Source organism: Anas platyrhynchos, chromosome Z (assembly GCF_047663525.1).
Source record: "Anas platyrhynchos isolate ZD024472 breed Pekin duck chromosome Z, IASCAAS_PekinDuck_T2T, whole genome shotgun sequence".
Classification (NCBI taxonomy): domain Eukaryota; kingdom Metazoa; phylum Chordata; class Aves; order Anseriformes; family Anatidae; genus Anas; species Anas platyrhynchos.
Genome location: NC_092621.1, coordinates 74,565,758 through 74,593,126, shown reverse-complemented (window position 1 = coordinate 74,593,126; position 27,369 = coordinate 74,565,758). Strand labels below are relative to the sequence as shown.

Here is a 27,369-nt window from a genome sequence, read left to right as displayed (position 1 = left end):
GTAATTTCTTTTCACTAATCAATGGTTAATTCACTTTGGCATTAAAGGCCAGTTATTTGTAGGCACAGTTTAAGAGATGAAACACTCTCTTTTGCAGGCTGAGTGAGTTAATCCAATAACATCAATTTCTATCCAGGTAATTTCTGCTCTCAGGATGTCTGTACCAGTGAAGTAACGCACTGGTTACGCACAAACATTTCCACAGCAATTGTTAAAAAAAAAAAGAAAGATGCATTTCTAACCTGATACAACAAATTAACAACAGGCAACAAATTAATTGGCTAAATAAAAGGCTGAAAAGGGAGGAAAGGAGTGAGAAAGGGAGTAAGGGAGGAAGATACACGAATAATGCAGTATTTTACATGCTTCACAGTCATCAACAAATGACTAGTTAGTAGTACCCCACCTGGCAGCTGCAGTGGAGTGTTGATCTGGTTGGCCCCAAAACCACAGTTGGGTGGCACTAACCCCTTTCTCCTGCAGTCTCCGTTTGGCTATATGGCAGGGCGATGAGGTTTCGCAATAACATCCATGGAGCTGGTGGCCACCTCCCAAGGCACAGAGCTGTAGGAGTGCTACCAGAGCTCCTGCGTGCACAGGACGTCCAGTGAGAGCTTGTCACAGAGCCAGCAGCAGGGCAGGCTAACACGGCCTTCTGCAGAAGCACAGAGGGACAGCAGGAGCCTCCGGCAAGACCTCTGGGCAGCACGTGCCTGCTACCTGCTGCCTCACCACTGGCATGCTCTGGCCTGCTGAGGAGCAGCAGCACCCCAAGGTCAGGTCACGAGAGTGGAGATCCCCTGCTCCAGCTGCTCAGAAACATCCTGCTTTTATCCCGTGCACATCATCTGCTTTCTGGCTCATCTCAGGCTGTTACGATCTGAGCACTTGTGACATTGGCAGCAAGAAAAGCAGAAGGACAAAAACTTTCACAAGCCCAGACCCAACCCAGCCCCTGAACATGTCAAAGCAGATACTGTTTACACTGCTGCTGCTCCGTCTTCAGGATGAAAAAGTCATGAACAATTGTCTTGGAAGAGATTCAGTGTTACAAAATACCCACAGTATCAGGGATTTTATTATTGCTGTGGTCCAACATTAGCAATACATCTGTTTCTGTGTTTGCATGATGTCAACGTTGATTGCATGATGCATACTTTTTGCATAATACATGCACGACCACATCTTAGCCACCAGCAGTATCAACAGCATGATGTTTGTTTACCAGTACGCCACCCCACAGATTGTTTGATCGAGAACAGCATCTCTGTCTGGAGCATTTAGCTTCCACGTAAACCAAAATAACAATAAAAAACACCTTGGGAAATTTAATGTCAACTTGCCTATCCATCTGAAAAGCATCTACCAAAATTTTCAGCTAACTTAGAGAGCTAACTTAGTAAGTCCAAATAAAAATGCAGAAATCCAAGAGGGTATCACTAAAACACAAAGAGGAACTCACCTTTCCTACTCTGTCTTTTGCTTTCAGCAAATTCACACCTGTACACCTCAAAGGTTTTTAATAAGGTGCTCCAGGGGACTTTGCAGCTTCCTGCAGCTAGAAAAGGTTGATGTTTTCCATTGCCTCAGTCTTTCACATTCAGGAGCACAATACAAATCTTAGCCTTCCTTAGACAGGGAAGAAAGGTGAGGTTTTCAGCAGTAATCGAAGGCTAAAAAGAAAATTATTTCAGCACATGATAAAATTTGCCCTCACATTGGGTCGGAGCCTTCCACAACACAATGATCAACAGAGAACCTCAAAACGATGTCATCTGCACTTGCAGCTCAGCCTGTGCTTTGAAAAAATGACATCAGCCATACTTCTCTGAATAGGGGCTCTGTAGCTAATCAGGAAGAGATCATTGTTCTGGCCTCAAGAATTAGTAATTCTTGAGTACTGCAAGACTGCTGCTAAATCTTTCCGTGACAGACTGCAGCCAGCAAAGAGCTCAGCAGGGAATGCAGAAACGTGTCAGGTGGAGCCTCCTCGCCAAGCAGCCTTATGAACTCTGCAGAGAGTGGAACTGCACCTACCGCAACAGTGCACCATTATGGAGGAAATCCATCACGTTACTCCTTTACCACACACTTTGCTTATTTACAACAGTAAGAGTAGTGCTATGCAGAGTCACTCCCTCCAAGAAATCATCTGCTTACATTACATTGGGCAGGAGAAAAACCTTCCCAGTCATCCCAGCAGGGCAACAACAGAGCCTCTACCCATCCAAAAAAAAAAAAAAAAAAAAAAAAAAAAAAAGTGGAAGATCAATTTGAATATATATAAAAGAAAAAATCTCTATCCGCAAATTTGCAGTGCAAAAATTTTAGTAGACCATACACTATCCTGAAGCATTCAGCTTGCAGGGAAATCATTTCCATAAGCCAGCCTGTTTTGCCTTTCACCATGCCTCATTGCCCTTTTGAAGATGACAAAAGCAGGCTGACCACAGCTATGCACTGGGTTTCACCAAAGGGCAGACAGCTCAAACATCTGTAATTAACCTGTGCATTTGTGCCTTTCTCCTTTAGCTACTGTAATGCTGATCCCCAGAAACATCCTTCAGATGTCTTTCTGTGGACACCACAATGTCTCTTTAGTAAGAGGAATATTCCTAAGATTGCAAGCTATTCCTTTTTCTTGGAATTGTTTCAGTCTTTTGTTTGTTTCTTTTGTTTTGTCTTCTTGTTTTTTGTTGTTGTCTGTTCGTTTATCCTGGCAAACCAAGAGCCTGATCCTGTGCCCATGAAATTCTCATGTGTTTTGTGGATGACCCTAATGACAGGCAAGGAAGGCAGGAGGACTCCCACTTCCCCAAGCATCTGCTACAGGTCCATCCCTGCTAAAGTCAGAGAGCCCTGACCCCCCCTTGCTCTGCTACACATGCCCACACGACTTCCTCTTGTTGGTTACTCATGGCAAAACTTATTTGAGGAGATGGCTGGGAGACGTCACTACAGTGTTGGTGGAAGCAGAACGGGTGCTTATTTGGCCAATTGTGACATTTGTTTTCAGACAAATTGAAAGGACCAAGAACATCCTGAAGGGGAAAAAAAACATCTTCCCTCCTCTGTGTCAGTGGTAGCAAGAGGGTCACTTAAAAGGTCTTTTCGAAGACACATAAGCATCCTATCATGAAGGCAAGAAACTAAACATTGCTGTATGATTAAAAAAAAAAAAAGAAGAAGAAAAAAAAAAGGGTGTTTCTAGTTTTCTGTGTCCAAAACAATTAACTCCTTTGCCTCAGGGTATTTTAGGGGACGTGCATCTTTACTATTTTGACTTCTACAATTAAAAAGCAAATGCTATGTTTTACTAATAAGTAGTTAACACATTTTGAATAACACATTTTGAAAGAACAAGTCCACAGTATTTGGTTTTGTAACGTGAAATCATAATTGCACTCTCCCTAAATCTTGTCAGTTATGGTACAGAGTGAATTCCACCTAGCTGGAGGCTAATCCACAAGGCATGCAGCTGCACTCCAAGTTTCTCTTCATACTACTCTGATGAGCTTCATTGAACTCAGGAGGCACTCGTCTTACCTTAACATTTTTGCTAAAAGTGCCACCACCATGCTGTCCGTAACCTTCTCTTCCCCCACTGAACACAGGACACCTTTTCTCACTCTGCTACATATTGAGCTCTCTAGAATCTTACCTACCATCAGACAAAACTTCTGTTTGGTTTGTTTAGGTGTCCCTCTTAAAAGTCTTTTGTGTACTTCCCAGACCAAGATTAGTTTGCACGATTCAATTTCCATTCCCTCACTTGCTCAGCTTTTTTTTCCTACTTATTTTTATGCTGTTTCTGTTCTACAAACATCTGTTGGACAGCATATTCTTGTAATTTCTCCATAATTATACTTCATCTTTTCTTGAAGCTTCCTACTTCTCTGAAAAGCTTCTTCTGAGCTCTGTCTGAAAGATCTAAGAAATTCTGCGTGGCTTCCTCAGTTTTCTCATTTTCCTGCATTTCCACCTTTTAAACCAACATGTCAACCTCTGATAGGCTGCCTTCCCATCACCAGTCAGAACCTCTAGACTTATTTTAGTCATTACCTATCAGCAGTATAGCTTCTCCTAATGACCTTCATTAATTCTTGCACATTAAAGACTGCTTAGAGATGCTTTTTACTTTGCCACTCAGCAAAGCTGCAGAGCCTCCTCCTGCTCTCAGTTGAGAGGGTGAGTGGGCATCTACCACCACAGGGATGCTGGCTGGCACGTATGTGTTTCTTCAGTTATATTAGGAGCTTCTTCACCAAAATGATCAGTTTGGCATAAGATAAAATGAACAAGCAAACAGAAAAAGCAACAAATGAACTAAAAAAAAATTAATATAATTCTTCAAAGTATCTGTACTAACCACAGCATCAGCTGCGAGAAACAATTGTAGGCAGCAGCTGCTCTATTGTTCATTTTCTCTTTTTTTCTTTTTTTTTTTTTTTTTTTTCTTTGAATCAGTGAATGTTGGAACAATAAGATATCCCTGAAAGTGAACTTCTGATTTCCTTCTTTCAAGTACAGGCAATGTAGACTAGGAAAACGCCAGAGTAATAACTCATGCCATCAATGAATTTCAACATCATTCCATTACTCTAAAATAAACTTTATAAAAGAATCACCAGAAAACAAGAGAAAAATATGTGTAGACACTGACTGCTGGAAAGTAACACCAATGTGCTCAGGCTTATGTAAACAAGTAACTTCAATGTGGATGGTCTCTCAGAGCACAACCACAAGGAAACTGCCATCATATGACAATGTTTTCATAATCTGCACTTTCATCGTAATGACTTCTGAAGTACCGAATGCTTCTAAAATAAGCTATTTCAAAACAATTTCTGAAACTTTCAAAATGGTTTATTCCTACAGGCAGACTCGAAATTTGAAGAATTTAACCAACGGGGAGAAAAGTTCAAAGTCACCATGGATAGCTCATCCTTTAGGATGCATCATTAACTGTCACCAGCATCACTGGGGTGGGGGCGTGCAAAAAGGAAATGCAGTGCATACTTTTGTCCTCCTCCATTATAAACAATGACAAAACCCAAGCAAAGAGATGCTCACTGAAGCCATTCTGAATGCTGGGATTGAAAGCAGCAGCTTTCACAATACAGAGCCAAGAGGGGGGGCATGGCCTCACACAGGTAGTGGAGAGAATTTAACTCTTAGAGAACTCTCCTCGTTACTTTTCTTAGTAATCAGTAAGACAACAGTAGGCAAAATCCTCGTATCAAGGTATAAATCACCATTTAAAATACGAAGATGCGTCCTCAGCAGGAAAAACAACAAGTAATGTTCTTCATAATAACTTACAGAGTTCTACTATGTCTTTCAACAAAGAAAAAGCAAAGAAATACAATTCAACACTTCCATGGATCAGCAACATAGACTCCATCTGCTAACCCTACCTGACATGATCCACTTCTTGTTTAAAACACAAAGAAGTAGTAGTAGTCTGGCATTCTTCTGAAATGAGTTTGTATTTAGACGTTCAGGCATTATCCTTTTCACTGGATAAAAAACATCTGGATGATAGCAGAATGTCACAATTCTCTAAACAGCTCTGAGGGGGACCAAAGTTAAAGCAAATACACCCCCTCCACACACACACACACAAAACACATGTTCATTCTTCAGACAAAATGAACCACCACGAAATACAATAATCTGGAAATGCTGAAGCCAAGGAAGTCCGCAATTAAGCATGCCAAACCCCAAACCTCAAATTACAAAACGTACCATCTTAATATAGATCTGCATGGACCCTGACCAATGGTGTGCAAACAGGAGTTTAATTAAGTTTATCTGAAGCAGAAATTTGCCCCCCAACCCCCACAGAAAACTACATGAAAGACTGCAAGGCATCAGCTTAACGTGGTTCAGGCCAGCACCAATGCGGTAACTGTTTATCAATCTCTCAAAACAAACTAGACTTAACACTCAAGCTGATTCAGAAATATTTCTGTAACATCTGCATCAGTTCAATTGGCCGTTATCCTGGTAATTTCTGCTGCACTGCATTTTGCTAAGACAAACGAAGTCTCAAAGAACTTAGAATTGACAACGAGAAAGAATTATCTTAATGGCAGGGTTTAAATTCCCTGTTCTCACGTCATTGCTTTTTCCCAAGGCCACAAACAAACTTATCTGATGGACAGCAGTGACCCAGAAATAAGATCTAACCTTTGATCTCACCACAATGGAGGGACAATGAACCCAGTAGCTCAAGACAACAAAAATCCTAATGTTGACAAATGAAAGGTAATTACTTCTTGCCCACAATGCAAGCGTCCTCACAACAATACACATGGAATTTGTGAGCCCATGATGTAAAACTGGGGTTGGATGCTAATTTTTGGGTGGGGATCAAAAGGACTTATTTTAACCCCCTGGTCCACACCATATGCCCCTCCATCTACAGTGCCCTGCCTCTACCAGCTGCAGCTTTTGAGGAACAACATTTAGGGATGATCAGGAAGCCATATACACGAACAACATCCTGGGAGCAGCACCTCCAGAGGTATTTACTAGAGAGCTGCAGCAGACTATGGGGTTTTGGCCTCAGGTAGCTCCTTCTGATCATTCCACAAATTCAAGATTTATAAACACAAATCAGTTCTGAAACATGCCCCAAAAGGATGGAGAAAACACCAAAATTTCATCACGTTCCCCTCCAACCCTTCCCCTCTCAATTATCAGGTTAGGTTTGATACCGCTCAGGCTGCTGCATATCTGAATACGCAGGTAAACACAGGGGATTAGCACGCAGCTTGACTAATTCCCTTTAAGACTTGGCTTGGATTAACTCTGAGTTGTGTTTAGCAGACGGGGCTTTCAGGGCATACAAGAGGTCACGTGAATTAAGTAGGTTGTTGTAAATTCACACCATACTTCAATGATTACTCAGCTTCTCTGACTAGGTCCTCTGCATATGTACCGTCCAGCAGGAACGACATATTTCAGGCAGTGTGTCTGGGAGATACCAGGAATTCAGGAGGAAAAAAAAAAAAAAAAAAAAGCCAGAAGGCAGAATGCAATTGATGTGAAAACAAAATAAAAAAAAAAAAAGTACTTTCAACATCTATACAATGAGGGAAAAGTTTGTGTCCGAGCGCTAGCCAGTCTCTCTCTTACTTCTTGTCAGATGCACTGCTTTGCACATGTTTTAAAGAGCAAAGAAAGGGAAAAAGAAGTTTGATTAAAAAAAAAATGCAACTGAAGAACAATTGACTATTATATTAAAAAAAGAAAAAAAAAGAAAAAAATTAAACAAACAAACAAACAAAAAAATAGAATTAAATAGTTTGCCTCAAATGTTCTCCTTGGACCTTACTTTACCACAGGCACAAACACCTGAGCACACACACACACACACACATAGTCCAAAGCCTTGTTATGACAGATAGCAGAAGCACTACTGAGGAACCATTACAACTCTTTTTGTGGTCGTACACCTAAACTAAGAAGTCAAAGGGATTCCGGCCACATGAGGGGAGCATGCTGCTGTCCACCCCTCCACCAGACTTCTTGGGCATTCCAGAGGGGCACCCAGCTCATCCCTGAGAGCAAAGCTGAAGGACCGAGCCCACTGATGATGATCCATCTCTCCCAGGGCTCAGCAGCATCCTCGAGGTTGGCCAAACTTTTGTAAACATGCACACAGCGCTCTAGCTGAATCAACACCATTTTGGAGAAACCCAGTGCTTGTTGCTCGGCCAGCCCCTGTGGATGCCGCACTGCTGGGACCCTCTGCTGGGTCCCGCAGTAGCTCTGCCTCCAAAGATGCTCCACTCACCCCAGCAGACAACCAACCACGCCTGTCGGGAAGCATTAGGCAGTGTAACTCACCAAATCCTCAAAGTTTCCTGGTATAACTATACTGGCACCCCCCTCTAGTGGAGACGCAGCTCACACCAGTGAGAGTCCCTCCTGCACAGTTGCAGAGGGGGAATACAGATCAAACCTCAAGCAGAAATGACAGAGGGGGATACAGGGCAGGGATTGCTTCTGGCAGAGCTGTGGCAGAGCCAGAGGCACAGCAGCATCATGCCGGGGCCCGCTGCTGACTGAGACACATGGCCTGCCTTGGCGGATCCGAGGGAGGATGGTATTTTCTCTCCCTCCCTTCCCACATGCCTGCCGATGCTGAAGTGCAGATGCTGTGGTGTCAAAAAGCAACTGCTTTCCCAAAATGATCATGCTGAGAGCCCCTTTGTGCAGTCCTTGTGGAGCACTCAGAAAAAAAATAAATAGATAGAAGTTAACCAAGTCTCTCGATCAGAAGTTTGTCACAAAAATCTGGGCAACGTAGTTTCTGCTCATAAGGAACCACATGGAAGAGACACTGAGGATACAAACATGCAGGGCCACAGCAAAAATGTTTGTCGAGGCATCTTAGTTTGAAGGCATTTCTGTGTGTTCAACAATCACGTGATTCCCTCCTGTCATCAGGTTGTCATCAGCTCACACAGCTCTCCCTGCATGTTTTTCTCTAGGCTGAGCCTCTTAGGATGCTTTTGCTTGTGAAGCTTAAGCAAGGAACAGAAACACACTGCACTTCTTGGAGAATCAGGCAACGAGCTGTGCTATTCCTATCAGATGTTTGCAAAAATGCAAAGTTTCTATGGACTTGTTTTAAGCCTATTCACTAATTACCTGAATTGCTTTGATCACAGCAATATCCTGCAGTTTCAGTCACCTTGTAGTCTCAGTTGCATGGGGCATGTGAAATTGGATGCTGCAACGGCTGTAAATAAGGAACTTGAGGACAGCAAACATTGATTTGGAAAAGCAATCTCCAGTTTGCATACTTGCTGTAAGGCGATACGCTCTGTTCTCAGGTGCAGTTTTTATGAGTTCCATCCAAAGAGGAGCAAAATGAACTTGACTTGTAGCTAGCCACATAGGGACAGCTCTCAAATCACAGATACTGTGCTCAGTGCAGGTGCTGCAGCATTTTGGGAGGGACTGCAAGCAAAAACAGAGACCACTGAGCCCCACAGACAGTTATGGATGTGTCCTTTAAGTACAACATATCACATTTACAATAGCATTCCTTGAATACTGTACACTTCTCCAAACATCAACTATCATTTAGTTACCACACTGCAACATCTGAGCTAAATGATAAGCAAATCCAGCTTCCTGGACAAGGCACAGGAAGCACAGACTGTGTTGGAGTACTGGCCTCGTGTCTACAAGAGGGGGAATTTTTCAAACCACATTATAGCACCATCCTGAACTCGACACACGAACAGAAACAGCTGAATGTCCCAAGAATCATTCACTGAAAGCTAAGACTTCCCTTCTTGACTGAATCTAAATGATGTTGATGGTACACGCGTCTTTAAATGTGACTCCCAGTAGGTCCCAGGTGTCACTGTGGCACAGAGGACAAGGTGCTCCTGTACCTGAGTCTGGTTCCTCCTGACAAGGTGGGAATGCCCGGGGTATTCTCAATGTGACCCAGAGAACTTTCAAGATATTGTCTTGTACCAGTAATTTGCCAAAAACCCATCAGCCTGACTTGTCAGCAGAGCTGTGTACACATTTGCAAAGATACCTTCCTCCAAGTGCAATATTCACTTACTATGAGGTGTCAGTATGGAATTTACTGTGCAATGCTTTCCTTTGGGACTTACTTGCTTATTGTCTTCAGTCTGAACCTCTTCTGGTTTGTTGTACACTCCTCTAGCAATTTTCTGAATGATTTTGTGCTTCAACAATTAGTTTTATATGTTTAAAGCTATGAGGCAGCTACAGATATGTACTAAAATGTTTAATCCTAAAGCATAACCTGGGGCAATGTAGTCAAATTGTCCCTCTACATCCTACATTACAGCTTCATTACCACATCAAAGCAACACCTTTTCACTGCAGCTCACCTCACCACTGTACATACCTTGTAAAGCTACAGACCCAGTCTCTCCAGGGAATTGCTAGAAATGTACCTGTCACGGTATGCATGGGAACAGTAGCTACACAAACAGGCATCTCGTGCACACAATTTCCTTCTACTAGCTGTAATGTTGATGAAAGCACTCACTGCAGCTGCATTGGCTCTCTCCTGCGACCACCAGCAGCAGCCCAGAGGCTTCAGGACACCATCCTGTAGGTCCAGCCTCCAGGCTGAAAACAGATTGCACTACTCACCACTGAACATTCAGTGAAATCCATTGGCTATGGATCCTTTACCAATACCGCATTACAGCAGACAAATGACACTGAGCACACTTGTAAGGTATTACAAGTAGATATTACTCCTGAGAGGTTAGCAGTCCTTCTCCTTTCCTGCAAATGCCAGTCCAAAGCGTAACCAACCATGTAAAAAATGGATGTGACCTGTACAGCACTTCCTTGACTGCTCAGATACCTGTAAGCTTTTGCTGGAGTTCATGTTAAGCTCAGCAGCCCTAAATAATCACTCACCTTCAAAGGAAGGCACAAGTTTCACTATTTTTTATTTATTTATTTTTTAAACAAAGCTGCAGCTAGCTTCTTCATGACAAAGAAAAAGAGGGAAAAAAAAGAGGATACTGCCCTAGTTATACATACATTTTTCCATCCAGGCTGAAAACAATCATCCCCAAATGGCCAAATAAATTCTAAGAAAAGTCTCTGCAAACTGCTCCCATAAATAATGTGCTGGCACCATTTCGTATTTGACACACACTCCCTAAAACGAGGGGGAGGAAGGAGGGAGAGGGGCTTACAATGAAAAACAGTATGCATTTCCTTTGCCAGACTTTTACCACTCTAAAAATCTCCAGCATTTTGTACAGAAAGATTTTGCCTTTGATGTCAATCCAACGCTTTTTTGCTTGCTCCTGCAAGCAGTACAGTGTGCAATACATTTTCTAACTGGCAAAGAAACAGTGCACTGTCTAGAGAGTGCCTGTGAAATTCACCCTACTCAGAGGGTCACTGCAGCATGTAAATTCCTGAGGAAAAGGCGAAATGGTGTGCAGGCCTCACACTGGTGTATTGCACAGAGGTGAACTTCATCATATGCAGACACCCAGCTCATCAGCACTTTTTTCCAGCAGCATTTTTTAAAAAAATGAATTCTGGAGAGGTTTGTCTGTTATTCACAGAAGCAAATGCAGAAAGACAATATTAGACTTGCATACTTGGCACCTTTGTATTCTTAAATAGAAGGTGAAAGCACCTCCAAATGTTATCTGGGGTATGCCACGCAGAAGCCAAAGAAAATAAGCAGTTCCAACGCCTCCCGAGTTAAAGTAACTTTAAACAAAAATAATCCAGTCGGCACAAAAATGCGGCGCAGTTCTCACAAGTGGTACCTGTGGCGAAAGCACCATATATGATGTGATGAACAATGTTCATTTTATGAATAAATTCTTCTTTACCCTGGGGTAAAGGCGCCGGCACTTTCCCGTTTATGTGAGCTCATGTAATTGCCGACGTTATCTGGGTCAAGAAGGAGCTTGATCCAGTCGGACATGAAGGCAGGACTCAGAAAAATGTGTTTAACAAACCACTCCAGGCTGTGCCTGTCAGGAAAAGCTGAAGACTTTGCACTGCTCCGAGCATGGCTATTGTTCCCCCATACAGAACTGCAGAGCCTGAACCACCTCAAAAGGTCTGTTTCAAGGGCTTGTTGGAGAAATGCAATGATCATGGAGTGGGGCCGTGTGGGATGAGTCCATGTGTTTGCTACCTGAACTGGCACTAAATGGGCTCTTTTCCTTACCAGCACTAAACATTGAACAAACAAATACTATTTCAAGAATCAGAGGCAGCAGATATTAAAAATGAAGAAACAATTTAATCCTAGAGTGCAACCTTTCAGCCAAGCAATGACTGAGGTTTTGCAAACCAGGTATGCTTCTCATCTGCTTGGGAAGAGTGACAGGACATCAAAAAACAGCATTGGGTGAGAGCAATGAGGTCTTGATATACATTGACAGACCATTCTCAATATTCTCCTCTAGCTTATTGAAAATCAAAACAAGGCAGCAGACTTGCTTCAGATGTTCAATTTCCTTCAGAACAGCAGCGAAAGAGCAGGAATGTAGCTAAGACTTGCTTTAGAGCAATTGAGCTTGGAAGACAAATGAAGAAAACCAAAATTCAAGTCCCCTGAAATCTAAACAGAAGAGCATCTCTTCTTCCCCGGACAGAGCTTTCCTCTGCCCTGGGAATAATTTCATAGTTCTGTCAGAGTGACACATTAGCCTTGGGTCAGATCCAAAGCTGTTCAATCTTGACGCGGATTCATCATTGACATCAATGGGTCATTGATGAAGTTTACTATGAAAAAGCAGATAAAATGAGAAATGTTTAAATTCAGTCCAAAAGGGACAACACTGAGGCATGTCACCTTTCTGCAGTATCACCTGGAAAAGCAAAATTATGCATGTATAATCACTACCATTTCAAGCCATCACCACCGTGAGTCACTCATGATTAAGTTTTTCTGGAGAGCAGTGGGCAGTGTTCTCACCTCAAATTATCATTAAACTGTAAGAACTCAAATGGGTACCTCACCTGATGGGGAAGCAAACTTAAAGGAAAGGAGATAAAAAAAAAAAAGAGGGTGCAAATATTTTTTTTCATCTGTTACAGCTGCCTTTTGATAACTCCTGCAATTTTGTTTTGTCTTTTTTCAACCACTCTGTTTACTTTTAGAAGTCAGTCTGTTCATTTCCTTTTCTTTTCCTACTAGTAAAATGGCAAAAAAAAAAAAAAAAAAAAAAAAAGGAAAAATGAATATAACCCACTGTGAAGGAAGACTCAGTGAAATAACAGACTACATACAAATAACTAAATCACAAATAACTAAAGATGCTGCAGGGATCAAATATTGTTTGTTCTATCCTCCTTCCAGTAAAACAGCTTCTTTTTGCTAGCACTGTTTGTAGTTGCACTTGAAGTCATTCATCTAGATGGATATAAACTAACTGTAAGTGTCCCTTAAATTGCACACACCTTTTTTTTTTTTTTTTTTTTTTTTTTTTTTTCCTGGCGAGGAGGGAGAATTCCCATGAATATATCAAATTCCAAATTGGTTTTGGAAATGATAAGGACAACAGTCTGACAGTACCCGCTGTTCCCACTCCCCAGTTCTGGGTGTCCTTGGACCATCACCAATACTATGAAACGCAATTACAAAGAGTTCCTCATCCAGCAACAGAACTACCTCAGGATTTTGGCAGGGACTGCTTTCACCTGCGGCCATACAATAAAGCAGCCATCCACACAGCAATGACACTGTGCTAGTGTTCAGTGAGTGCTGGCAGGTCACCACCTAGAGATGCTCAAAGCCAGCTCTTCAGATACCCAATAGAGGCTGCTTACCTCTAGGAGCCAACAATCAAAGCTGCTGTATACCCAAAGGTAGGATGGTGGTGGTCCCCCCGTGACAAAAGATACTTGGCAGGAATTCTCGCCATTCAGTTTAAACCCTTGAATGCTGGACAAGGCAAGGTCAGAATGGAGAGGCTACAGAGAAACAATTAATTATTCATTCAAGCGTTATTAATGGCTTGTCATAGAGATGTAAAAGCTAACCCTATATAACTTCTACCTAAGCTTCAGCTACAGGGCAAAATGCTTCCTTCAACACCCCTGGGCTCCCCACATAGTTTCACTGTGACTCTTACCAGGGGACCAACTTAAAGACTGTTTTTTACTTTATCCCATTTCTTTGTAGGGAAGAAATTGTGTTTTAGTTAACAACACATTCTTCCAGAGCTACTGTTGAAAGCCATGTGGCCTTAAGTGTCCTTGCTCACAGCGACAGGATGGCCTGTTACTCACACGCTAGGTTCACATATTAAAGCTGGGTACACAGTCTAGTTGTGCACTGCACACGTGTTTTGTCTCAAAAGCTGTTTAATCATTCCGTCCTCAATATTTGTTTTGAAGAGAGGGAAAGAAAGCAGACACCAGTCAGTATTTTTCCCACTCCATCCAGCACAATTACAGATAACTTCCCAGAACAAGGTTTACTGCGGCAGCCAAGGGTCTAACCAGTGCAACCTGCAATAGGGAGTGATAAGAGCAGCACCACGCCGAGCACAGAACAGCTTCCCAGTATTCCTAAATAACATTTCGTCAGTTATTTGCAGCTGAAACAAATTTGCAGACTGAACAACCACAATGTATGTACAATTGCATAGGATGGGACAATGTCAAACTATTCTGGAGAAGGGCAACACCTGATTTTTAGTAGTTAATAATTAATAAAGGCAACAACAAAGGAGAGGTATATCGAAAATTTCTTTCTAAGTCTCAGCGTGTATCATTTAAGGAGAAATGCACAACATGCCTAGAGCCAGTATTGGCAAGCTGCAGGAGAGAAGTTCAGTTACGCCTATGCAGACAGAGTGCTGCTTCAGCCCATGGCTGGAATTGCCAGAACATATTGTTTTAATACTACACTATACCCATCCTAACACAGGAGTAACGAGGCTGCATGGCACGCAGTCCTGGCTGCCAAATTGAAACATGAGTCTCAGACCTGAGGGTGACTCATTTCAGACCAAATGGTACGGCGCACCAAACTGGACCTAGCATGCAAGAGCCTTTCTTTGAAAAGATACAGGAGCAAAAGTTTGTTAGAGCCAGCGGCTGCAGCCACCCCACTTCCCTGAGCCTTTGGGAGCACAGGATGCCTATAGAGGCTCTTGCAAGCTAGTTTGCCTCGGATCTTCCAAAACAAACAAACAAACAAAAGAAGAAAGTGAGGATTAGAGCAGCTTCTAATTTATTCATGGACAACTCAGCTGCAAGAGAAATCAGAGAGGTATGAGCTTGTTTCAACGAGAGCTTCACGAGACAAAAAATGTTTACATATTCGAACATTTTTTTTCTGCTAAAGAGCTGTACAGAAAACTTTTCATGCACTTTCACAGGAAGAAGGTTTTTCAGGTTTTCCCACTGCGGAGCTATCTGAAAAGAACATGCAGAAAAGAGCGAGAGGAACAAAGCTGGTCCCTCTGGTTCCACCTCCCTCTTCTCACTTTAGTTTGCTAACGGCTTTTGTCCTAAAGCTTCCCTCCCGCTCTCCACCCTCCCAGCCTTTCTCCTCTACTCCCTACCCTTGTGCTTGTCATTCATCTCCTGCCCATCCCGCACCTTTGCCAGCACCACGGACACAGGAGTGCCGCTTCTGCCTGACTTCAGCGGGCTCATCGTCCGAAGTGAAGAAGTCAGGAGAGAAAGGTGGCAACCATTTTTTTTATTTTTTTTTACGCTGGGACTCTTTCCACTGCCTCAACTTGGTATAACTAAATCCAAAGAGGCTTCACGGAAAATAAATAAATAAATAAAAGAAAATAAATTGAAAATGTAGACAGGCTCTAAGTCATCGAACAATAGCAGCACTGTTAGCGACCCTTGATCAAACAAGTGTCCATTCCTTACTCCAGGCCAACCTCGCAGGCGTTAGCCCAGCAGAAGCAGCGGTCCGACCCAGTACGGACAGCCCTTGAAGCCCACTCCCTACCGGCGCACCTCCTCCTCCTCCTCCTCCTCGCACCGCACCGGGCATCACCGCACACCCACGGGACTTCAAAACCACTTTCAGAAACCGGGAACCCGGCAGGGGAAAGGGGCAACAGCGGGCTCGGAGACCCCGGGGGAGAGGCGAGCCGGGCACCCCTCCAGGGTCCGGAGGGCGCTTACCTGCGGGGGCTGCGCGGGGCTCCGCGGGCGCGGATGGAGGGAGCGCGGCTCCGCCGCCGCCGCCGGCGCGCAGGGAGGGAGGAGGAGGAGGAGGAGGAGGCGAGGAGGAGGAGGAGGAGGAGAGGAGGAGGAGGAGGGACGGGGAGGGACGGGACGGGCTCCCTCCTCCCCCGCTCCGCCCGCCTCGCCGGGCGGGGGCCAGGTGCGCCCCCGCAGCCCCCCGCCGGTCCCCGCACGGTGCCGGGGGAGGAGAGGACCGACTGCAATCTTTTTTTTTTTTTTTTTTTTTTTTTTTTTCGGGGAAAAAGCAACTTTGAAGCGGTACGCAGCTGGAGCGACAGAGTTGCTGCCTCTGCGAAAGCGCCCGGACCTCCGGGAGGTGTCGGCGGCAGGAGTTTGCAGGGATCGGTCCGTAGATTCACCAAACGCCAGCAGCTGGGAGGGGGCAGGGTTGCACAGCGGGTGCTTTGTCCAGGCTTAGAGGAGTTATTTCATTATAGAAAAACAGGTTCAAATGACCTTTTTTTTTTTTTTTTTTTTTTTTTCGCCGCGAGTTTTGTTGTCCGGTGACATCCGATTTAGTTGGATTGCAGTAGCATCTAGAGGCCGCTTCTGCATGTGCACGCATCTGGTGCAAAATTTCAGTGCCTAGTGGCTGACATGGCTAGGTGTTTCTACATGCTTGTAGAGAGATTTTTGGAGAGATTACTTACAGCTAAACACGGCGGCAGTGCCTGCAGCAGTACAAAAGCCTATAATGAAAGAAAAGACCCAGCCCATTTAAAGCACTCTTTTCTTCTGTTTCTCAAGGAACCAGAAACCAGCAGAGGTAGCTATCCTGAAGGCAGATCTTTGCTTGTGCACCATCAACACAGTGATGACACTGGCCTCAGCAGTTACTGACAGGTATTGGGTGTCAGCACGACCAGATTTCTTGTTGTCATGGCTGGATGGGAGCTCTTTCCCTTTAGGAAAGAGTTGAATACATTTTTGTGCATCAACAATGGGTATGTCTGTGTATGTGTGTGTATTTCACAAAGACAGATGTTTATGCCCTACAAAATCCTGGAATTTATTCTGTGCTCAGCACTGTGCTTTAGCACAGAGATTGGTATTCAACATGCTCAAAGGACTTGTAAAGTATTCAGCAAGCCATTGACTTGGCAAAATATTTGGTTTCTTCTGTGCACAAAGCAAGTTATCGAGTGATTGCAGATGAGGCCATGATGGATGTTCTGTCACAAGCCATAATACCTGGTTTAGCACCCATACACTAAGAACCAGGACAGTTTTGGTTAGCTTCCTGTCTATGCACAGGCTGCATCCAGTGCTTGCCGTAACACTTAAAACAGTATAGTTAAATCAGACAGGTGTCCTGCCCTTAGGGCAGAGTTGGAGTCATCTGCATGACCTACTGTTTGAAAAGCGGATCTTCAGAGAGTAAAAGTGATTCCTCCAGTTCTGTAGCAATATGCTTTCCATAAGTAGCTTCATTGGAAAAAGGATTTTCCTTGGCTTTTTGGGACAGGAATTGCCTGCACATGTCCACAGTTCCTGTCCGGTGCTCATTCAGTTGCCCAGATGCCCCTACAACAACCAAGATTAACACAAATTATTAAAGCTTCAAGCGAGGAATAACCTGACAGGGCTCTCATGTCAGTGGTGAGACCTACCACCCTGAGCATGCAGTTTCGCTGGGATGGTGCAGGTAGGAAGGCATTTTGTAGGAAGAGCTACTGCATCTGTGAATCAGGAATTGCCAGCACTTAACTCCATAAAAACAGTGTCTCACCTAGGATGGTTACAGTATGGCTTTGGTAGTCAAGACCTTCTCGGCAGTGACTCGAGTTACTGATGCCTGAAGGAAAACAGCAGTCTTAGCTGTGCTTGTAGGAAAATGCCGCTCTATGCATGAGATGGAATTATGTGATGGCAAAATGATGACATACACTTAAAAAAAAATAATCATTTTTTAATCCATAGAAGTGGTGAAATTATATACTTTAAGCAGCAATAGCTCTCCAGTTCCTTTGATTTCTGTTAGTAGCTTCAGACATCCCTGAAACATTGACTTGTTATTTTTGAAGGGCTAACATGATTAATTAAATCTCAGTCCTCCATTCTTTCTCTGACTAGAAAATATAGGGGAACTTCAGCAAGCTTAGAAACAGGCAAATATTGAAGGTCCAGGGAAGATCACATGGTCCAGCAGAGTTTAATGAATGTAACTTCTATGAGACTTGGCTATGCTGCTCTGCAGTCTGTAACGTGTTTCTGTAATCACATACAGATGTACTGAATCACATTAGATAGGGAAGTAGTTTTCACATCCTTCAGTCTGGAAAAAGCGTCTGTTTCCAGAACAAACCACATAAGTTCCATGTGCTTGGTTTTGTGAATCGATTCAAATCATAAATATGCTTAGCATGTACACACATTGATATATTTACATTTAATTCTCAATGTTCATACAGTTTGAGCTGAGTGTCTGCAAGATTACTCATGCAGTTCCAGAAAAGTTAGACATCTCATTCCTCTTCAGTCTGGGCCTGGAAAGTACCTCTGGTGTTTTTAATTAAAAAATAAAAATTCAGGGAATTTACAGTTAAGATGTCTCTTCACTCTGGCACTTCTCTGTGCAGTGTACTGTGGAGTTCTTTTAATGACAGATATTTCATTTCAGATTGGGAATGTGTTGTATCTTTTAGCGCAGTGGGTGTTTTGAAGGAAGTATTAGATGAGAAGGCAATTAGTATCTTAGTGAATAAAAAAATGGTAAACATCGCTGTCTCTGAGGTAGGAATGACTGGAGAACTTGAAAAATATTTTCAACATAGACTTTCTATTGATCAGATGAAATGGTCTTATAAGTAAGCAGCCTTTAAAAATGTTCCAGTTTCCAAAAATACTGAGGTCCATAGTGCATTGCTGAAGCATGTGTTATGTTATGAAGAGCAGCGACAGCAATGCAGGCAGAAGAAAGTGCTCTCTAGAGTTTGAAGTTTTACTTATTTTTTATATTTGTAATACCAGAACCCCAGTGCTCACATTGTTCAAACATATCTGTTTGGAGCAGGGTGCAGAGGAGTTTGAACAAATAACATTATCCCATGGCTGGAAGGTGTACTGTTCTCCTGAGCACCTTCAGATGGATTAAAAGTCATGCAGAAAACAAACAGCACTATCCCCAAAGCCACAGCATGTTTGTGTCATTGTAGTTCTGCGCCGGTTCAATCTCATCCAGCCTCCTGCTATGTACTTAGAGATGTTGCATGCAGCATCCTATGAGCCATGGACTCTGAAACCTGGAGAGCTCTCAAGTCAAAGAGCCGCTTTTTCCACGCAAATGCTCTCTCTCACTGGCTCATGCTGCTCAACCTAGAGCTCGTCCTGGTTCTCCTGCACCATAGCTGGTTACTGGAAAGCTAATATGACTCTACCATGCTTGGAAGCCCAGCCTTTCCTTTGGGAAAAGACTTTCAGCCCATGCCCATCCCGGATGGTTGTGCCGTACCATCTCCATGACAAGATCTGGGCCATGTCAGGATGTTTGGAGCAGCCTCGTGCCAGACAGCAAAGCAGCATCTGCCCATAGGCAGCAGCTCTTCAAGCACTGCTCCCACACGGCTCTGTCCCACGGGGTCCATCCATCCCCCAGGAGCAAACAGCTCCAGCACGGGTCCCCCATGGGCAGCACAGAATCACAGAATCACAGAATTTCTAGGTTGGAAGAGACCTCAAGATCATGGAGTCTAACCTCTGACCTAACACTAACAGTCCCCACTAAACCATATCCCTAAGCTCTACATCTAAACGTCTTTTAAAGACTTCCAGGGATGGTGACTCCACCACTTCCCTGGGCAGCCTGTTCCAATATCTAACAACCCTTTCGATAAAGAAGTTCTTCCTAACATCCAGCCTAAAACTCCCCTGGCACAACTTAAGCCCATTCCCCCTCGTCCTGTCACCAGGCACGTGGGAGAACAGGCCAACCCCCACCTCGCTACAGCCTCCTTTGAGGTACCTGTAGAGAGCGATAAGGTCACCCCTGAGCCTCCTCTTCTCCAGGCTGAACAAGCCCAGCTCCCTCAGCCACTCCTCGTAGGACTTGTTCTCCAGGCCCCTCACCAGCTTCATCGCCCTTCTCTGGACCCGCTCAAGCACCTCCATGTCCTTCTTGTAGTGAGGGGCCCAAAACTGAACACAGTACTCGAGGTGCAGCCTCACCAGAGCTGAGTACAGGGGGACGATCACCCCCCTAGCCCTGCTGGTCACACTGTTTCTTATGCAAGCCAGGATGCTGTTGGCCTTTTTGGCCACCTGAGCACACTGCTGGCTCATATTCAGCCGACTGTCCACTCCCAGGTCCTTCTCTGCCTGGCAGCTCCCCCCAGACCCCCTGCTCCTGCGTGGGCTCCTCTCCACAGGCTGCAGCTCCAACCTGGGGCCTGCTCCTGCGGGGGCTCTCCATGGGCCACAGCCTCCTTCAGGCCACATCCACCTGCTCCACCGGGGGCTCCTCCACCCATGCGGGGGCTGCAGCATGGAGATCTGCTTCATGTGGGACCCATGGGCTGCAGGGGGACAGCCTGCTCCACCAGGGGCCTCTCCCTGCACAGCCCGCAGGGGAACTGCTGCTCCCTGCCTGCAGCACCTCCTGCCCTCCTGCTGCACTGCCCGTGGGGGCTGCAGGGCTGGCTCTCAAATCTCTCTCCCAGCTGCTGTTGCCCAACACTTCTTCCTCTCCCTTAACTCTGCTCTCCCAGAGGCTCACACAGTGTTGCTCATGGCTCGGCTCTGGCCAGCAGCAGGTCCCATTTGAAGCAGCTGGAGCTGGCTCTGCTCTGACATGGGGCAGCTGCTGGGCACTGCTCACAGAGGCCACCCCTGCAGCTCCATGCTATCAACACCTTCCAAATAAACCCAATACAGATGATTGCACTGGGGTTTGTAAGACGTTTTGAGAAAGTTATTGTCAGATATGTAAAGAAGCTCAACATGTTACCGAATAATCCGATGGTAACTTGCATAGGACCATAATCCTTAGCATTGCAGCTACTAATCTTTTGAGCCACATGGCATCAAGTAGTGGAGTGCACAAGATCCAGTGGCTGTGTGGAGTGTGGGATGCTGGCTTTGTTGGGGCCAAGGTGGCTGCCACTGCTGAAGAGCCCAATGTGGCATCTGCCCTTCTTGGCTGCAGGTGTAACCAGCCTGTTGTCACTGCCCCTGTTTTGGGGAGGATGTGCATTTATACAAGATGCCAAATAGCCCATGTAGCTGCCAGGACACCGAAACCCTATTAACATTTTGTTAATTTTACTAGGTATGTTGGGTTTTAGGGCAGCTGTAAGGTGACTGTTGCTCTCAATTTGTCTCTTGGTCAAGCACAGGGCCCAGGACTGCCATGGAAGGACTGAAATTGTCTTTTTTTGTGAGGATGTAAGGAGACAACCAAGAACTTTAACTTTAGCAAGTGCAACAGGATCCGGAGGGTTGCACTGCTTTGATACCCCTACTGCGGCCGCTCCTTTGTCTGCAGCTGTGAGATGCAGATGATAGGGAGTTTTTCCTCATGGACATCCTTAGCTAACACAGGCAGCATCCAGAATGCATGATTTATCCCCTTGTGCCCTTTCACCAGGAACTGAATGATATTTTGCTGCTAGTAAGCTGAACACTGTACTCCTAATAAAACAGTGGGTTAATAAAAAATGCTTGGAATAGTCTGATGGATGTCTCTGTACTGTATATAACCTTGTGCATCAGTTTGATCTGCTTAAATGTCAGATCTCTGAAGAGCTGCTGAAGGTTTCATTTGAAAAAGTTAAATAATGACAAATGAGAAAATCAGTCCTACATTAGAATCGCTTTCATTTGGAGCAACAGTATTTATAATCAGTGCTATTATTTTCACTTGAAATACAGTTTGCCTCTTCTCTTCTTCCAGAGCTTTGGCACCAAGAACCACTAAAAGTTTTCCAAAAGATGCTGTGCCGACAGGGAGAATGGGAACACACATTCCCAAAGGAGATGTGGCTTAGGATTGAAGCAGTAGCTGAACAAAATAAATGAATGAATAAATAAGATCACTTCCCCTTCCCTCCTCCCCCCACCACCCCCCCATAAAAAAACAAACAAACAAACAAAAAAAAACACACAAAACAAAACACAGCAAACAAACAAACAAAAACACAGGACCACAGGACAAGGACAGAATCTGTAATATTAGCTGAACTGTAAAGAATTTGGATATATTCAGTTAATGAAAGTTCTTGCTTGAAGGTAAGATTGGGTCATTTATGTCTGCGCAATAGCAGCCCCAGCACAGAACATATGAATGCCAGATGGCTGGAACTGTTCCATTAATGAACTGATGCTTTCATTGTTCTGAATTTGATTTTGTAGCTTTTTGCTTATAATGACTTGACTGCACCATTAAAAACCTTCAATAACCTCCCGATAAATTATTCAGTCCTCAGAACGCAAAAGAGGAGATGCCTCAGCCTCCACTTTCCACTGAGCTTAAATGGGACCTGCAGGTGTGCAACACCTCTGGCAGTCAGGCTGATGAACACATTTCATTCTGTTTTCTTAGTAATGCCATTTAAATAATGTATGCAGGACCCACGCACAATATATTCTTCCAAGGCATGGGCAAATTCATTCCAGGTGACTCTCTGTTACAGTCAACGGGGTTACCTGGTGATGAATATAGAGGACAAAAAAAAATAAATCATGGGTGTGTGCATAGGGAGAAATTCCTTCCAGATACATGAAAATGCGGGAATGATGTCAGGTTCTGGGAGACACACTCTTCCCCTAGAGCACACACCCCCTTCATTAAATAACATTCCTATTACAGTAATTTACCCAGTCTCCAGGATTTAATTAATGACCAGTCTAGGAGCTCACTACTTGGGTGTGTTACTACAGGCACATTCCTTTTTTTCTGGCTTAAACCTCCACTGTAAACTCACTTGCAGCTCCAACACTCAACTCTATCTAGATGCAGCTCATCACGGCTCTGAGGCCACCTGCTCTCACAGACAGGCCTCCTGTAGTTAGGTCTGAAGCATTTTCTCTGTCCTTTGCAGCTCACCTGTGGGCCCCATGTCTGAACAGACCTTATGGACAGGAGCCTTTGGGACACTGGAGATGCTGCAATTCCTACTGCCACCAGTAAATCCAGCTGTCTCATTTCTTTTTCTTTTACTCCCATGTCAGCACTTTGAAGGTTGTAGTTATCAAGCAAGCTAAAAATATAGTAAAATGAAATGAAAAAAAATATATATATATATATGGGAAAAAAGAGGGAAATATGTCTTTTTATGTAGAACAGTGTGGATGCAGACAGCTCAGAAGACCCAGTATCTGCTTTTTTTTTCTGTTCCCAAGAGCCCCCTGTGCCCCCCTTTTTACCTAGTTCCCACTGAGGCTTTCAGGAGCTAGTTCTGATGCAGCTTTTTGGGGCAGTATCACAGTGAGAAAGAAGGTGGCTGAGGGATCTTTTGGTGTTTGCTCTCCTCAGCTCCCCCCTTGGTGCGTGAGCACAGTAGTAAAAAGCAGGCTGGGATGGGAGAGGCAGTGACACCAGGTGACAGCAGTGACAGCAGAGCCAGCAGCCCTCCATGTGGTTTGCTTTTCCTACACTTCAGAGTTGCTTCTCAGGGATGCTGAAGGCAGGGGCTGCAGTACAGCTGACATCCAGCCTCAAAACCAAGCTGTAAAATGGGATTCACCCCACCATCTCATTCTACCTGGATACTATGGGGTGTCTGAGATGTGGCACAAAAGCAGAGGGTGCACACATGGAGGTCTTTCTGGAACAGCGGGGTAGGACACTCTGGGGCACCTCAGGTGGAAAGGACATGTGGGTTTGGATCCAGCTCCCTCCTAAGGGAGAGTGAGGAGAACCACTGTGGTGGGGACATCTCAAGTCTCTTTCCACCACCCTGGGAGCAAAGCCCACATAACCCAGAAACACACACTGCACCCTTACATCTGCTCTGCCTGCTGATGGTGGGAGATGAGGGCCACCACTCTGCCTTCCCACCAGCCCGACCCTGCACACTCGGTGAAATGCCCCCTCTCTGCCTCACCCATCGCAGAGGGAAGACTTTGGGCCAGACCAACCTTTTTAGTTAATAATTGAAGGCCTGAGTGCCTGCTGCAATCTGGTCATTTAGGGCTGAATCACTGCTTGTGTTTACAAACCCACACATAATATTTGCAGTGTTTGTTTGCAAATGTTCCTGTCATTCCTTTGTGTCGCCTTTGTAGGGCAGGCAGAGTAAGGGCAATGATGAAAAGCAAGTATAAAGTACATGTTTAATGCCAGTAGGTTAGGGGAACAGACCCCTTGACTTCATCGACTAAAGACGTTTTAAGCCTGATAAAAGTCTGGCCCTATATTTTTAAGAGATGATCCCACCTGCCCTGATGCCACTTTTGCTTTACTGAGCAGCTGCCAGAAGTTTGCTGGCTTGGACTGTGGTTTTAGAGGACATCTGGATGTCCAGTTCTCATTTATGTTAGTAGGAAGAAGGTGTCCAAAGCACAGAGGAAGTTTTGGTAATTTCTATGGTAATTCATTGGAGACCTTGTCAGCCTGTGACCTCCTCAACCCCAAGAGAAACCAGAAATAGCTCCAGTTCAGGCTTTCAAGTTGTGCCATGAAACGGGTGTGAGGCCACATCACTTTTTGATTTTTAGGTTTGGTTTCAGGAGCAGGCAGGTTTTCAGTTGCCAGGCAAAGCAGAGCGGACAGTTGCCCCAGCAGAGGCAGGAAGGAGACACAGGACAACACAGAGCTCCAAGGGGGACTGGAGAGGAGCCCTACAGTTCCTACAGTTTTGCTGATGGAAGTAATGGATGTCAGGTTGGACAGGACCAGAAATATCTGAATCCAAGGCCTTGCTGTACCATAGTATAAGATCTTCAAGCCAAGGGTATGGAGATTTTATTATTATTATAATTATTTTTTTTGACAAACATGCTTTATCAGTCACCAATTGTGTACACAAAGGATGAGTAGGCAAGGGAACATCTGTGACGGGTATTGTACTGGAGGGCAGACTAAGTGAGTTTTCAGATATATACAGTGAATGAAAAGGGCCAGCCTAATTCTGCACAAGCCTGGGCAAGAAACATCCTCACTTCCAGAAAGCAATAACTGTGATAAATAGAAGGGGGAAACGTGTGCTGCATTACAGGAGCAAGGCACTGACCTTTGCAGGGGTTAACAGGCAATGCACAGAGTGGAGATTTTTTGTTCATTAAGAGGAAATATGAGAGTGTAATTAGAAACAGGCTGTGCTGTATGGTTTTGCCTACTCCTACTGTTCAACACAGCAGAACAGAGAAAGGCACCCACTAGTTTGGGGACCTAATTAACAACTGGAAATTCAACAATGAGTGATTAAAATAGGCACTTTATTATTATTTTTTCCCCCAATCAGAATTAGGAAATAGATCTGCAGTTGTGTGTTTGGGCTTAAATCGGTTGAATAACGGTAATTTTAAAAATGTGAAATTTTGGATTGTTTGATGGTATAAGGTAATGAAGAAGAACATACACTGTTCAAATATGTCATTAAATGGATGCCACCATAAGAAGCAACAGCAAAATCGTAAACCTACTGCCTGAGACTGATCTATTCAAACTGTCCTGGAAACCTGTTCATAGAAGACCCTGAGGCAAAAATTAGTCTCCATCTCTCCAGCTGTGCATGAAAGCTAAAAACTAAGATATTTTCTTCTCATTGAGGGTAGCTCTGTAAGCCTTGTGAAGGTTTAAGAGAACTACAAAAGCATTTACCCCATAGAAAAGTAGAATTATAAATAAAAGATTATTAAAATGCTTGACCTGAAGTTTGGTCTTTAGCATCTCAGCCCACACAGATACATCAAACCTTTTTTTTTTTTTTTTTCCTCTTCTAAGCAAAAATTATTGTTAAAGTTTTGAATTGTTAAGGTTGAGTAGGATGAAGTAAACTGAGGTGCTAGGCTGCTCAACATTATATCATTACATACTGAGAGCCTTACCTCTGGATGACATGTGCTGTGGCCCCATTCCTGAGCTGCTTTCAGAAGAAGTTTTAAAAATATGTCCCATTTTGACTGCTTGCTGCTGAAAGCCACCAAGTTCTTTCTAGTCAGGAAGAACATCTGAAGCTAGGGGTTTTACACAAACTCGGTAATAAAAAGGAATCCTGACTCAGGTGGTGTAATGCTTGAATCACTGGAAACAGACGTGTCACAGTGCCTCTTTCCATTCAGCAGGCATCTACAGGGCAAGATTCATGACCTCAAAAGGATCAGAAATCCACCTCCTCTTTAGTCAATAACTTCTGTGTACTATTTCAGCTTTGTGGTCACAGATCTGTTGTCCTAGCAATGTGTCTTACTTTCTGATACACAGCAAAAATCCGTGTTTGAAATCCTTAGGAAAATAGCAGATTGCAAGGACAATAAAGAAGGACTTCCTCTATGTGTATGCCAGAAGCCAGATTTTCTTCCTGAAGGCACTCTTATGGTTTATGGACAGCTGGATGACCCAAGTGAAATGCATCCTTCACCCTGTGTCCTTCCCAGCTGAGGGTGAATACAGGCAATAATGACAGTTCTCACAACCCTGACCAGGGGGGTACCTGGTCCCATATGCAGTGAATAGGTGAAGTTAGTTAGTTAGTAAGTTAGTTAGTTAGTTTTTAACCATACCAATATTGCTTCCCCATTTGGTGGGTTGAATGAGTGTCTGCTCCCAGGACTTGCATGTTTGAGACCCCATGACCCGCTGATTTCAGAGAGTAGGGCAACGTAAAGGAGGGGTGACTCTTTCTCCTTCAGGTAGAGGAAACTGATTGCAAGTGTAGATGATGACAGCTTCCAAAAGGTTCATTGTGCATGTTCCCCAGAAGGTAAATGGGCATGCTGACAATCTGACTGGAGCACTAAGCAGCTAGGGGTGAAAATCCTGAGGCAAAATGCTTAAGAATTCTCTTTATAAAAAGACTGTTATCATGTATAGTCTTTCCATTTTTAATAACAATCTGTAAAACTTGCTAAGGAAGCTTTTTGAATACCATGATTTACAGCACCTTCATGAACATTGCTAGGATATTTTTTGAATTTGTTTCATTAAAGGACATATTCTCAGCCAAACTCTTTTGGACCCTATTGTTTTTTCTTGCCTTTTGAGCTATGACCTGTTCTCATCCTCAGTGTGATTCATCCAAACTTTTATTTACTGCAATAAGTGAAGGATTATGTTTTGTGGAGACCTAATGCCTAACAAGAAAACCTCTGTAAAGTCATTCGCACAGTAACATGCCTATCTTCTGTGAACTCCAGAAATCAGTTACTGCCTCAAAATACACAAGTCTTGTAGGCAATGACGAGTTAATGATTGAGGTCAAAATCAAGTTCTCAGTGTCAGGGGAGGGCTAACATGAGTTAAGCGGCTTTGCATGAACTGGTCTGCACCACTGTCTGCATGCTGAGGTAGTTCAGCATGTGACTCCCATTAGCACTTGAAAGGAGTGCGATACAGCAAAATCCCTCATCTTCAAACTAGCAACATACCCCCCTATTTCAGCACATTCCCAGGAAGGCTGGAGCAATGCACTCATTGTGGCTCGGGGCGGGTGGCTTCCAGATGCTCTTTTGGTCAGTCAGTCAAGCAGGGGCTGAGAGCAGCGCTGCTCC

General features: G+C 44.1%; 1 protein-coding gene across 3 annotated transcripts in view; it reads right to left on the bottom strand.

The window, feature by feature from the left end:
• Positions 1 to 15,800, bottom strand: part of LPAR1 (lysophosphatidic acid receptor 1) — a 68,042-nt gene extending 52,242 nt beyond the window's left edge. For all 3 annotated transcript variants that reach the window (XR_003492845.3, XM_027446213.3, XM_027446217.3), the window contains exon 1: positions 15,661 to 15,800. The gene's annotated coding sequence lies outside the window, so the exon portion shown is untranslated. The remainder of the gene's footprint in view (positions 1 to 15,660) is intronic.
• Between the last annotated feature and the right edge of the window lie 11,569 nt (positions 15,801 to 27,369).